The sequence below is a fragment of the Monodelphis domestica genome, chromosome 8 (genome assembly GCF_027887165.1).
Source record: "Monodelphis domestica isolate mMonDom1 chromosome 8, mMonDom1.pri, whole genome shotgun sequence".
Taxonomy (NCBI): Eukaryota; Metazoa; Chordata; class Mammalia; order Didelphimorphia; family Didelphidae; genus Monodelphis; species Monodelphis domestica.
The window spans coordinates 68394113-68404014 of NC_077234.1; the positions used below are offsets into that span (position 1 = coordinate 68394113).

The 9902-nt window shown below is 34.3% G+C and overlaps 1 long non-coding RNA gene across 1 annotated transcript; it reads right to left on the reverse strand.

The window, feature by feature from the left end:
- Window positions 1–572: 572 nt before the first annotated feature.
- LOC103104266 (uncharacterized) lies at window positions 573–2698 on the reverse strand. Its single transcript, XR_471999.2, has 2 exons — window positions 2325–2698; window positions 573–764 (listed from the first exon to the last, which is right to left on the reverse strand). It is a non-coding gene; the product is annotated as an uncharacterized LOC103104266 (long non-coding RNA).
- Between the last annotated feature and the right edge of the window lie 7204 nt (window positions 2699–9902).

The window sequence follows — 9902 nt, forward strand, 5'->3', positions numbered from 1 at the left end:
CTTTTTTGGATATGAGAAATTTTGTTATTTTTGATGGTGTCATTCTCTGAGTCTCAGTCATTCACAGAGATATTTGGAGAGAGACAGAGAAACAGATTTCTAGGTTCTGAATTTTAAAATTAAAAAATCAAATGTTGATAGGAAAAAATAGGAAAGAATTGGTGATAAAATATTTGTTAGATCATGTTCATTAGATCAAGTAGCTTAGAACTAACTTCTGGTTAAATGAAGTTTATGTAAGGGTACCCAGATATTGGACAGAAAGAAAAGGTGATATAGGAGGCAAATTACCAATGGATTATATCTTTCATCAATGTTGTAAGTAATCCACAGATAATTGAGATATGACTGCAAATAAGATTTCTTTAATGTAAAAAGAAAAACCAGTTATATCATTCTTTTTATGACTTTAATTTTTCCTTTTATGATTTATTCTATCAAAAATCCACCAGGAATTCTCTCAGAAGAGAAAATAGAATATGACAGATTAATAAATTAGTCAGAAAACTGTGATAATTCTAAAAAGTAGTCTTGCCCCTCCCTTCCTAGCACTTAAATGCCTGGAAATATAATTCAATTCAATTTTCATTTATTAAGTAGGTAGACATTGAACATTATTCTCCCCCTGAAAAGCTCTGAGCATGTTATAGAAGAGGTGGTCTTTGGAATCTTAGTACTTAGTGGGCAACAGCATCTTTTCCTTTATTCATCATCACCACCACCAGCATCATTATCATTGCCATCATCATCATCTAGGTATAGAGCTGGAAGGGACCACAAAACTCAATGAATTAAACTCTTCATTTTTATGATGAGCAATATATCTATTTGCATATATATATGTATATATATAATCTTGTTAACATATCCTATCAATCTGTCTTGGTCAAAAAATAACTGCCTGGAGTGGATAAAAATCATTGTCATGAAATTGCAGAGTTTAGTTGAGAAAATAAAGGCACATAAATATTAATAACAACTCACATTTGCATATAATTATATGGTTCTTCAAGACACTTGTATCACAATATCTCTGTATTACAGATATTATTCCTTCTTACTTACTTTACACAAGAGGAAACTGAAGTCAAGAGACATTAGTTGACAGGTGCTTAGTCACACTAGAGTTAAGCATCAGAATCAAAAAGATTGATTTTTGATACAGTATTATTCATTTATTTATTTTCTTATTTGTTTCATTTCACTCTTCAATTCATTCACTTATTCACTCATTCATCTTTTTTTATTTATGTATTTTAGATTACTCTCTGCTTAGTATCAAGAATTATATGTTTACCTCACCAGATCTGGTCACTACGCATACATACACATACATTCACACACACGTTTCATACATACATATATTTATTTTTATATTATGTATAAGTTTACATATATGTATATACAAATGCCACTTCCCACTTCTATTTCATAGAACTCTTTTAAATTAAAAAACAAATAAGCAGAACAAGTATAAATGACATTTTCTGGAACAATTCATACCCATACTCTGGGTAGTGAAAATTTTCATGACTAGTTCCTACTCAAAAAATACTGGACATTGTATCTAATCTAAATTCTGTTCTCATTGAATACTATTTTCATTTACAATATGAGGATACGGTTTTCCTAGATCTTTCATTTCTAGAACTTTTTTCTATACATTATGCTGGTTTTCTAAAAGTATGTGTGCTTTTTATGAATACCATATAGAATTAGTTTTATTAATTTACAATAATGCAGTTTAAATGAATAAACATGATTTAGAGACATGCAATCAAGAAAAATATGTTAAGATATTTTCTCACTAATGTGCTACAATTTGATTGTATCATAAAATATTCAAAAGTCCGTTGAACAATTCTCTGAAATCCAGTTTTTGCATGTGTTAAAGAAAAAGTTTAGAATAGATAACCTATGATGTCTTTTAATATTCTAAAAATTCTGTGATTCTCTCAAGATAAATCTAAAAGAAGTAGAGCCAAAATGGGGAAGTAAAAGGGGCATTCAAGCATAACTCTCCCAATATTCCCCTCTCAACATTTTAAAAATATGCTTCAAATCCCTTACAAAAGCTTAGGATGAGTCACTTTTTGAGCTTGGCACAACTTAGAAGGTCAGAAGGAGAGGTCTGTGACATTGGGGTAGAGGTTGGCCAGGAGTGTGGTGTGGAGCCTATCTCTGCTATGGATCTTGGAGGCAGTGGTGGTAACAAATGGAGTATCAGTATTAGAATCTTGATTGAATCGGTCAGAAACAGATTTCAGGGGACCTCTATGCTAGCACTAAGAATAAGACTGGGCATCATTTTGCAATTCCATTACCTCTAACACAGTATCCGGTTGCAGTTCCAGTGCAGAAAGGAGTGCTTGTGGTGGGTCACAAGGAAGCAGAGAGTCTATCTTGGTAAGGATCAAAGCATAGACCAAAAAAGCAAAGACTGCATCTTGCCCAGGGTCATACAATTCTGGATTCACTGAAAACTTGCAGCCACTCAGAACTAGCTATGAATACAGTAAGGTATTGTAATGGAGTGGTTTGTTGGTGGTAAAGAGAAAACATAGACAGCTGATGGTTTAAGGTTGGCTCAGAGAGAGAAGAAGGATTTTTGATTAGCTTCTCCCTTCAGCCTTCCCTCCTTAGCTATGGCTGCTCTCATAGATGGGCTCTTGTCCTCCTCCACTACTAGAGGCTAAAACTTTTCTTCTCAGGAAGATTCCTCCCTCCCCCCCCCCCCACCCCCCTCAAGCTGTCTCACTCACACTTAAGTCACTTGGGGAAGGATAACATCTTTACTAAAAATTAAGTCAACTAGAGTAACACAAAGAAAATGGCTGGGAGGAAAAAATGGGAAAAGAAAATGGGGAAGGGTGTCCCTTCTCTAACTGCTCCTTTCCCTCCCTCCTCAAGTTTGGGGAAATTCAGGCTTTGGCAGCCTGAGCCCCCTGAGACATAGTCAGGTTGATTGACCCTGGGTTTGGCCCCCTGACCACAGTTCAGACCCAGGGCACCAGGAGCTGTGAGATAAAGTTTTGACAAAGGCTCAAATTGTCTTCTTCAGATGTTCCTTCAGTTGGGAATTGGGGAAGGGGAATGTCTAACCACCAGGAGAGGAAAGAAATGTATATATTCCAGGAGAAAGGCTTGGCCATACCTCTCCTCCTAGGCTTCTCAAGGTTGAGAGAGTTACCCAACTGAAATCCCAGCCAGAATCTTCTGTCTTCTCAACATTCCAGACCTCCTGGGACCCCTCCCCTGTTGAGGTGAGCAGATCCACAAACTCTTCAGCCTGGCACTTCTATGTGTAAACCCTCTGTCACAGTATGAAAGTCTGAAGTGCCTTGCCCCTTACCTTTCAGATGATCGAGGTCCAACTCAAACAGAAAGTTCAGTCAAGAAATAGACTTGAAAAATGAGCAAACAACAACATAAGAACCTGATCATAAAACCTTACTTTGGTAACAGGGAACTCAAAACAAAAACTCAAAATAAGAATAAGTCAATGAAAGTATCTATGATGAAAAACTTCTAACAAAACATCAGATTGCACACCAACCAATAAGAATTTCCAGACAAGCTAAAGAAAAAGATGAAAATCTCCCAAAAATTATTTGAAAACTCAAATAAGAGTGGAAGTAGAAAAATCATGGAAAGAAATTATAGCAGTATCAGAAACTTGTGAATAGAAAATTAATATCTTAGTTAATAAAAGGGGAGGGAGTAAAATACTGAAGAAAATAATTTTTAAAATAAAATTGATCAAATGGAAATAGAGAAAATAAATCATTAGACAATAATTCCCTTAAAAATTAGATTTGAGCAAATGGAAGCTAATGATTTCAGGAGACATCAAGAAGGAATAAAACATAGTCAAAAGAATGAGAAATTTAAAAGGAAATGTGAAATATCTCACAAGTAAAACGATTAACCTAGAACATAGATTAAGGAGAAATAATTTGAAATTCCATCAACTGCTTGATAATAATGATCCAGAAAAAGAGCTTAAGAAAAATATTTCAAGAAATTATAAAGGAAAGTTACCTTTTCCTTTAAAATTTAAATTGAAAGAATCTGGTCATCTGAAAGAGTTCCTAAAGTGAAAACTCCTATGAATGTTTTAGTGCAATTTCAGAGTTTCCATGTCAAGGAAAATATATGGTAAGTAGCCACGAAGAAATAATCAAATACCATTGAACTAGAGACAAGATCACACAAGATGTAGCAGGTACTACATTAAAAGCTTGGAATATGATATTATGGAATGAATAGGAGATAGAGTTATGATGAAGAATAACTTAGTCAGCAAAACTGAGTATTATTCTATAGGGGGAAATACATATTTAATGAAATAGAGGATTTTCAAACATCCCTCATGAAAGGACTAGAGCTAAATAGAAAACTTCAACAGAAAATTCAAACCTAAGACTCAAGAGAGGCATAAAAAAATAAACATGAATGAGAAATCTTGAGGAACATTAATAATGTTAAATTGTTTACATTCCCAAATGGAAGGTGATACATGTAACCTCCAAGAACTCTATCATTAATAATGCTATAAATAATATTGTACTTAGACAGAAGGTATAGGTATAAGTCTATTATAATGGAATAACATCCAGAGAAAAGTAGAAGGCTTAAGAAGAGGAAGAGGTAATTCTGTCACATAAAAAACACACTCAAAGAAGATTTTTTTTACAATATAGGGAAAAATGGAGGGGAAACTGGGCAATGCTTAAACCTTACTTTCCTCTGACTAGGTCCAAAAAGGAAAGGAAATATGTGTGTGTGTGTGTGTGTGTGTGTGTGTGTGTGTGTGTGTATGTGTGTGTATGTGCAGGCACTCAAGTGACACACACACAGACACACACACAGACACAATTCTTCATAAAATCCATCTTACCCAATAGTGAAGCAGGTGGGGATGAGAATAAAAGAAAGCTTGTAAATGATAAGAGGAGGGAAAATTAGGGGAGACAGTAGTCAGAAGCAAGATAAATCTAAAATATCATTCATTTCTCATCAGTCTCTTTTAATATAATAATTCCCAGATTATATGCCAAAACAATTTTTCAATATTTGTTTTCTGATATTTTGCAATCCATGTTTTCTCTCTCCTTCCCATCCCTCATCCCTCTCCAAGAGGGCAAGTAATACAATATCTATTCTATTGAATCAAATTGATTAATGAATTTGATTAATAATCTGTGAATTGGTCACAATATTTGAGAGCTCTCACTAATTTTTCTTTTTTGTTTTTGTTTTTTAATTAATTTATTTAGTCAATTTGGAACATTATTCCTTGGTTACAAGAATCACATTATTGCCCTCCCTCCCCTCACCAACCTTTCCCACAGCCGAAGAGCATCAGAACCTATTTCCATGTTGTTGGTGTTTGCATTAGGATGTTCATTTAGAATCTACATCCACAACCATATCCCTTTGACCCATGTATTCAAGCAGTTGTTTTTCTTCTGTGTTTCTACTCCCACTCCCACAGTTTTTCCTCTGAACATGGATAATGTTTTTGTTTGTTTGTTTTTTGTAGATTCCTCCAAGTTGTTCAGGATCACTGCATTGCAAATAATGGAGAAGTCCATTACAATCGATTGTACCTCAGTGTATCAGTCTCTGTGTACAATGTTCTCCTGGTTCTGCTCCCTTCACTTTGCATCAATTCCTGGAGGTTGTTCCGGTCCCCATGGAATTCCTCCACTTTATTATTCCTTTTATCACAATAGTATTCCATCACCAACATATACCACAATTTGTTCAGCTATTCCCCAATTGAAGGGCATCCCCTCAGTTTCCAATTTTTTGCCACCACAAAGAGTGCAGCTATGAATATTTTTGTACAAGTCTTTTTTCTCATTATCTCTTTGGGGTACAAACACAGCAGTGCTTTGGCTGGATCAAAGGGCAGACAGTCTTTTAGCACCCTTTGGCCATAGTTTCAAATTGCCCTCCAGAATGGTTGGATCAATTCACAACTCCACCAGCAATGCATTAATGTCCCAACTTTGCCACATCCCCTCCAGCATTCATTACTTTCCTTTGCTGTCATGTTAGCCAATCTGCTAAGTGTGAGGTGATACCTCAGAGTTGTTTTGATTTGCATTTCTCTGATTATAGGAGATTTAGAACACTTTTTCATGTGCTTTTTAACAGTTTTGATTTCTTTAACTGATAATGGCCTATTCATGTCCCTTGATCATTTATCAATTGGAAAAATGTCTTGATTTTTTGTGCAATTGGTTTAGCTCTATAAATTTGAGTAATAAGACCTTTGTCAAAGGTTTTTGTAATGAAGATTGTTACTCAATTTGTTGCTTTACTTCTAATTTTGGATTCATTAGTTTTGTTTGTACAAAACCTTTTTAATTTGATGTAATCAAAATTATTGATTTTACATTTTGTGATTTTTTTCTAGCTCTTGCTTGGTTTTAAAGTCTTTCCTTTCCCAAAGATCTGGCAAATATACTATTTTGTATTCACCTAATTTGCTTATAGTTTCCTTCTTTATATTCAGGTCACTCACCCATTCTGAGTTTATCTTGGTGTGGGATTTGAGATATTGATCCAAAACTAATCTCTCCCATACTATCTTCCAATTTTCCCAGCAGTTTTTATCAAATAGTGGGTTTTGGTCCCCAAAACTGGGTAGAGTGTCTTGCTGAGTTCATTCACCCCAAGTCTATTCCACTGATCCTCCTTTCTGTCTTTTAGCCAGTACCAAATTATTTAGATGACCACTACTTTATAGTATAGATTGAGATCTGGGGCTGCAAGTCCTCCTTCCTTTGCATTTTTTTTTCATGATTTCCCTGGATATCCTTGATGTTTTGTTCTTCCAAATGAACTGTTATGTTTTTTTTTTCTAATTCAGTAAAAAAGTTTTTTGGTAGTTCAATGGGTATGGCACTAAATAAGTAAAGTAATTTGGGTAGGATTGTCATTTTTATTATGTTAGCTCATCCCACCCATGAGCAATCAATGTTTTTCCAATTGTTTAGATCTAGTTTTAATTGTGTGGAGAGTGTTTTGTATTTGTGTTCATATAGTTCCTGTGTTTGTCTTGGCAAATATATTCCTAAGTATTTTATATTGTCTAGGGTGATTTTAAATAGAATTTCTCTTTCTAATTTTTGCTGCTGAGATATGTTGGAAATATATAGAAATGCTGATAACTTATGTGGGTTTATTTTGTATCCTGAAACTTTGCTAAAGTTGTTGATTATTTCGAATAGCTTTTTGGTTGATTCTCTAGGATTCTTGGTCTCATTGCCAGTTTTAATGCCTTCACTTTCTTTTTCTTCTCTAATTGCTACTGCTAGTGTTTCTAGTACAATGTTAAATAATAGAGGTGATAATGTGTATCCCTGTTTCACTCCTGATCTTATTGGGAAGGTTTATAGTTTATCCCCATTGCAGATAATGTTTGCTAATGGTTTTAGATATATACTGTTTATTATTTTTAGGAAAGGCCCTCTATTTCTATACTTTCTAGTGTTTTTAATAGGAATGGGTGTTGTATTTTATCAAAGGCATTTTCTGCATCTATTGAGATAATCATGTGATTTTTTTCAGTTTGCTTGTTAATATGGTCAATTATGTGGATGGTTATCCTAATACTGAACCATCCTTGCATTCTTAATATGAAACCTACCTTGTCATAGTGGATAACCCTTGTGATGACTTACTAGAGTCTTTTTGCTAGTATTCTCTTTAAGATTTTTGCATCTATATTCATTAAGGAGATTGGTCTATAGTTTTCTTTCTCTGTTTTTGACCTGCTTGGCTTTGGGAATAGTACCATATTTGTGTTGTAAAATGAATTTGGAAGAACTGCTTCTTTGCTTATTCTGTCAAGTAGTTTGTATAATATTGGGATTAGTTGTTCTTTGAATGTTTGATAGAATTCATTTGTGAATCCATCAGAACCTACGGATTCTTTCTTAGGGAGTTCATTGATGGCATGTTCAATTTCTTTTTCTGATATGTGGTTGTTTAGGTAATCCATTTCTTCCTCTGTTATTCTATGCAATTTATAATTTTGTAAATATTAATCCATATAACCCAGATTTCCATATTTGTTGCAATATAATTGGGCATAATAGTTTCTAATGATTGCCTTAATTTCCTCTTCATTGGAGGTGAGTTCTCCCTTTCCATCCTTAATACTGTTACTTTGATTTTCTTCTTTCCTCTTTTTTATTAGATTGACCAGTATTTTGTCTATTTTGTTTGTTTTTTCAAAATACCAGTTTATGGTCTTTTTAATTAGTTCAATAGTTCTATCACTTTTAATTTTATTAATTTCTCCCTTAATTTTTAGAATCTCTAATTTAGTCTTCATCTGAGGATTTTTAATTTGTTCACTTTCTAGTTTTTTAATTTGCATGCCCAATTCATTGACCTCTGCCCTCCCTAATTTGTTAATATATGAACTCAGGGGTATAAATTTCTCCCTGACTACTGCTTAGGCTACATCCCATAGGTTTTGAAAGGATGCCTCATCATTGTCATTTTCTTCAATGACGTTATTAATTGTTTCTACGATTTGTTCTTTAGCCAGATTTGGAGAATCTTATTGTTTAATTTACAATTAATTTTTTATTTACCTCTCCATGTACCCTTACTAATTATTATTTTCATTGTATTGTGATCTGAGAAGGTTACATTTATTATTTCTGCTCTTTTGTACTTGTTTGCTATGTTTTTATGCCCTAATACATGGTCAATTTTTATGAATGTACCATGTGCTGCTGAAAAGAATGTATATTCCTTTTTGTTTCTATTTATTTTTCTCCACATATCTACTATCTCTAATTTTTCCAAGATTTCATTCACTTCTCTTACCTCTTTCTTATTTATTTTTTGGTTTGATGTATCTAGTTCAGATAGAGGAAGGTTCAGGTCTCCCACTAGTATAGTTTTTCTATCTATTTCATCCTTGAGCTCCACTAGTTTCTCCTTTAGAAATTTGAATGCTATGCCATTTGGTGCATACATGTTGAGTACTGATATTTCCTCATTGTCTATACTGCCTTTTATCAGGATGTAATTACCTTCCCTGTCTCTTTTAATTAGATTTATTTTTACTTTGGTTTTGTCAGATATCATGATTGTGACTCCTGCCTTCTTTTTATCAGTTGATGCACAATAGATTTGGCTCCATCCTCTTACTTTCACCCTATGCGTATCTACCTTTCTCATGTGTGTTTCTTGTAGACAGTGTATGGTAGGGTTTGGGATTCTAATTCACTCTGCTATTTGCTTGCGTTTTGTGGATGAGTCCATTCCATTCACATTCAGAGTTATGATTACTAGCTGTGTATTTCCCAGCATTTTGATTTCTACTCCTGGTCCTGCCTTTTCTTCTTTCACTGTTTCCTTCTACACCAATGTTTGTTTTAAGTCAATCCTCCTAGTTCTCACCCTTGTTTTATTTCCCTTTCTACCCCATTCATTCTTATCCCTCCCTTATTTTCCCTGTAGTCTTTCTAAAACTACCCCTACCCTCTCCCTCCTTTGTACTGCTTCCCTCCCCACCAGTCCATTTGTTTCCCTTCTCCTCCCCTATAAGTCTCAAATCTATTCTCTGCCCCAATGGATTGGCCCGTTCTTCCCCTCTTTCGGTCAATTGCATGTAAGAGTTGAGTATTTCCTATCTCCAACCTCTTTACCATTCCAAGGTATTGATGTTCTCCCCCCTCCCACCATGAGCTTCTTTGTGACATATAAATTTACCCCCCTTTTGTTTCTTTTCCCATTTCTTTTAGTATTAACCTCTTTTTTTAACTCTAGTTGTGCATTTATGCATACATATATTCATATACCTATTTATGTCTTGTTATTTAATCCTAAACAGTTTGTCACTGTTCCCTCTAAGTGTAATTCTTCTA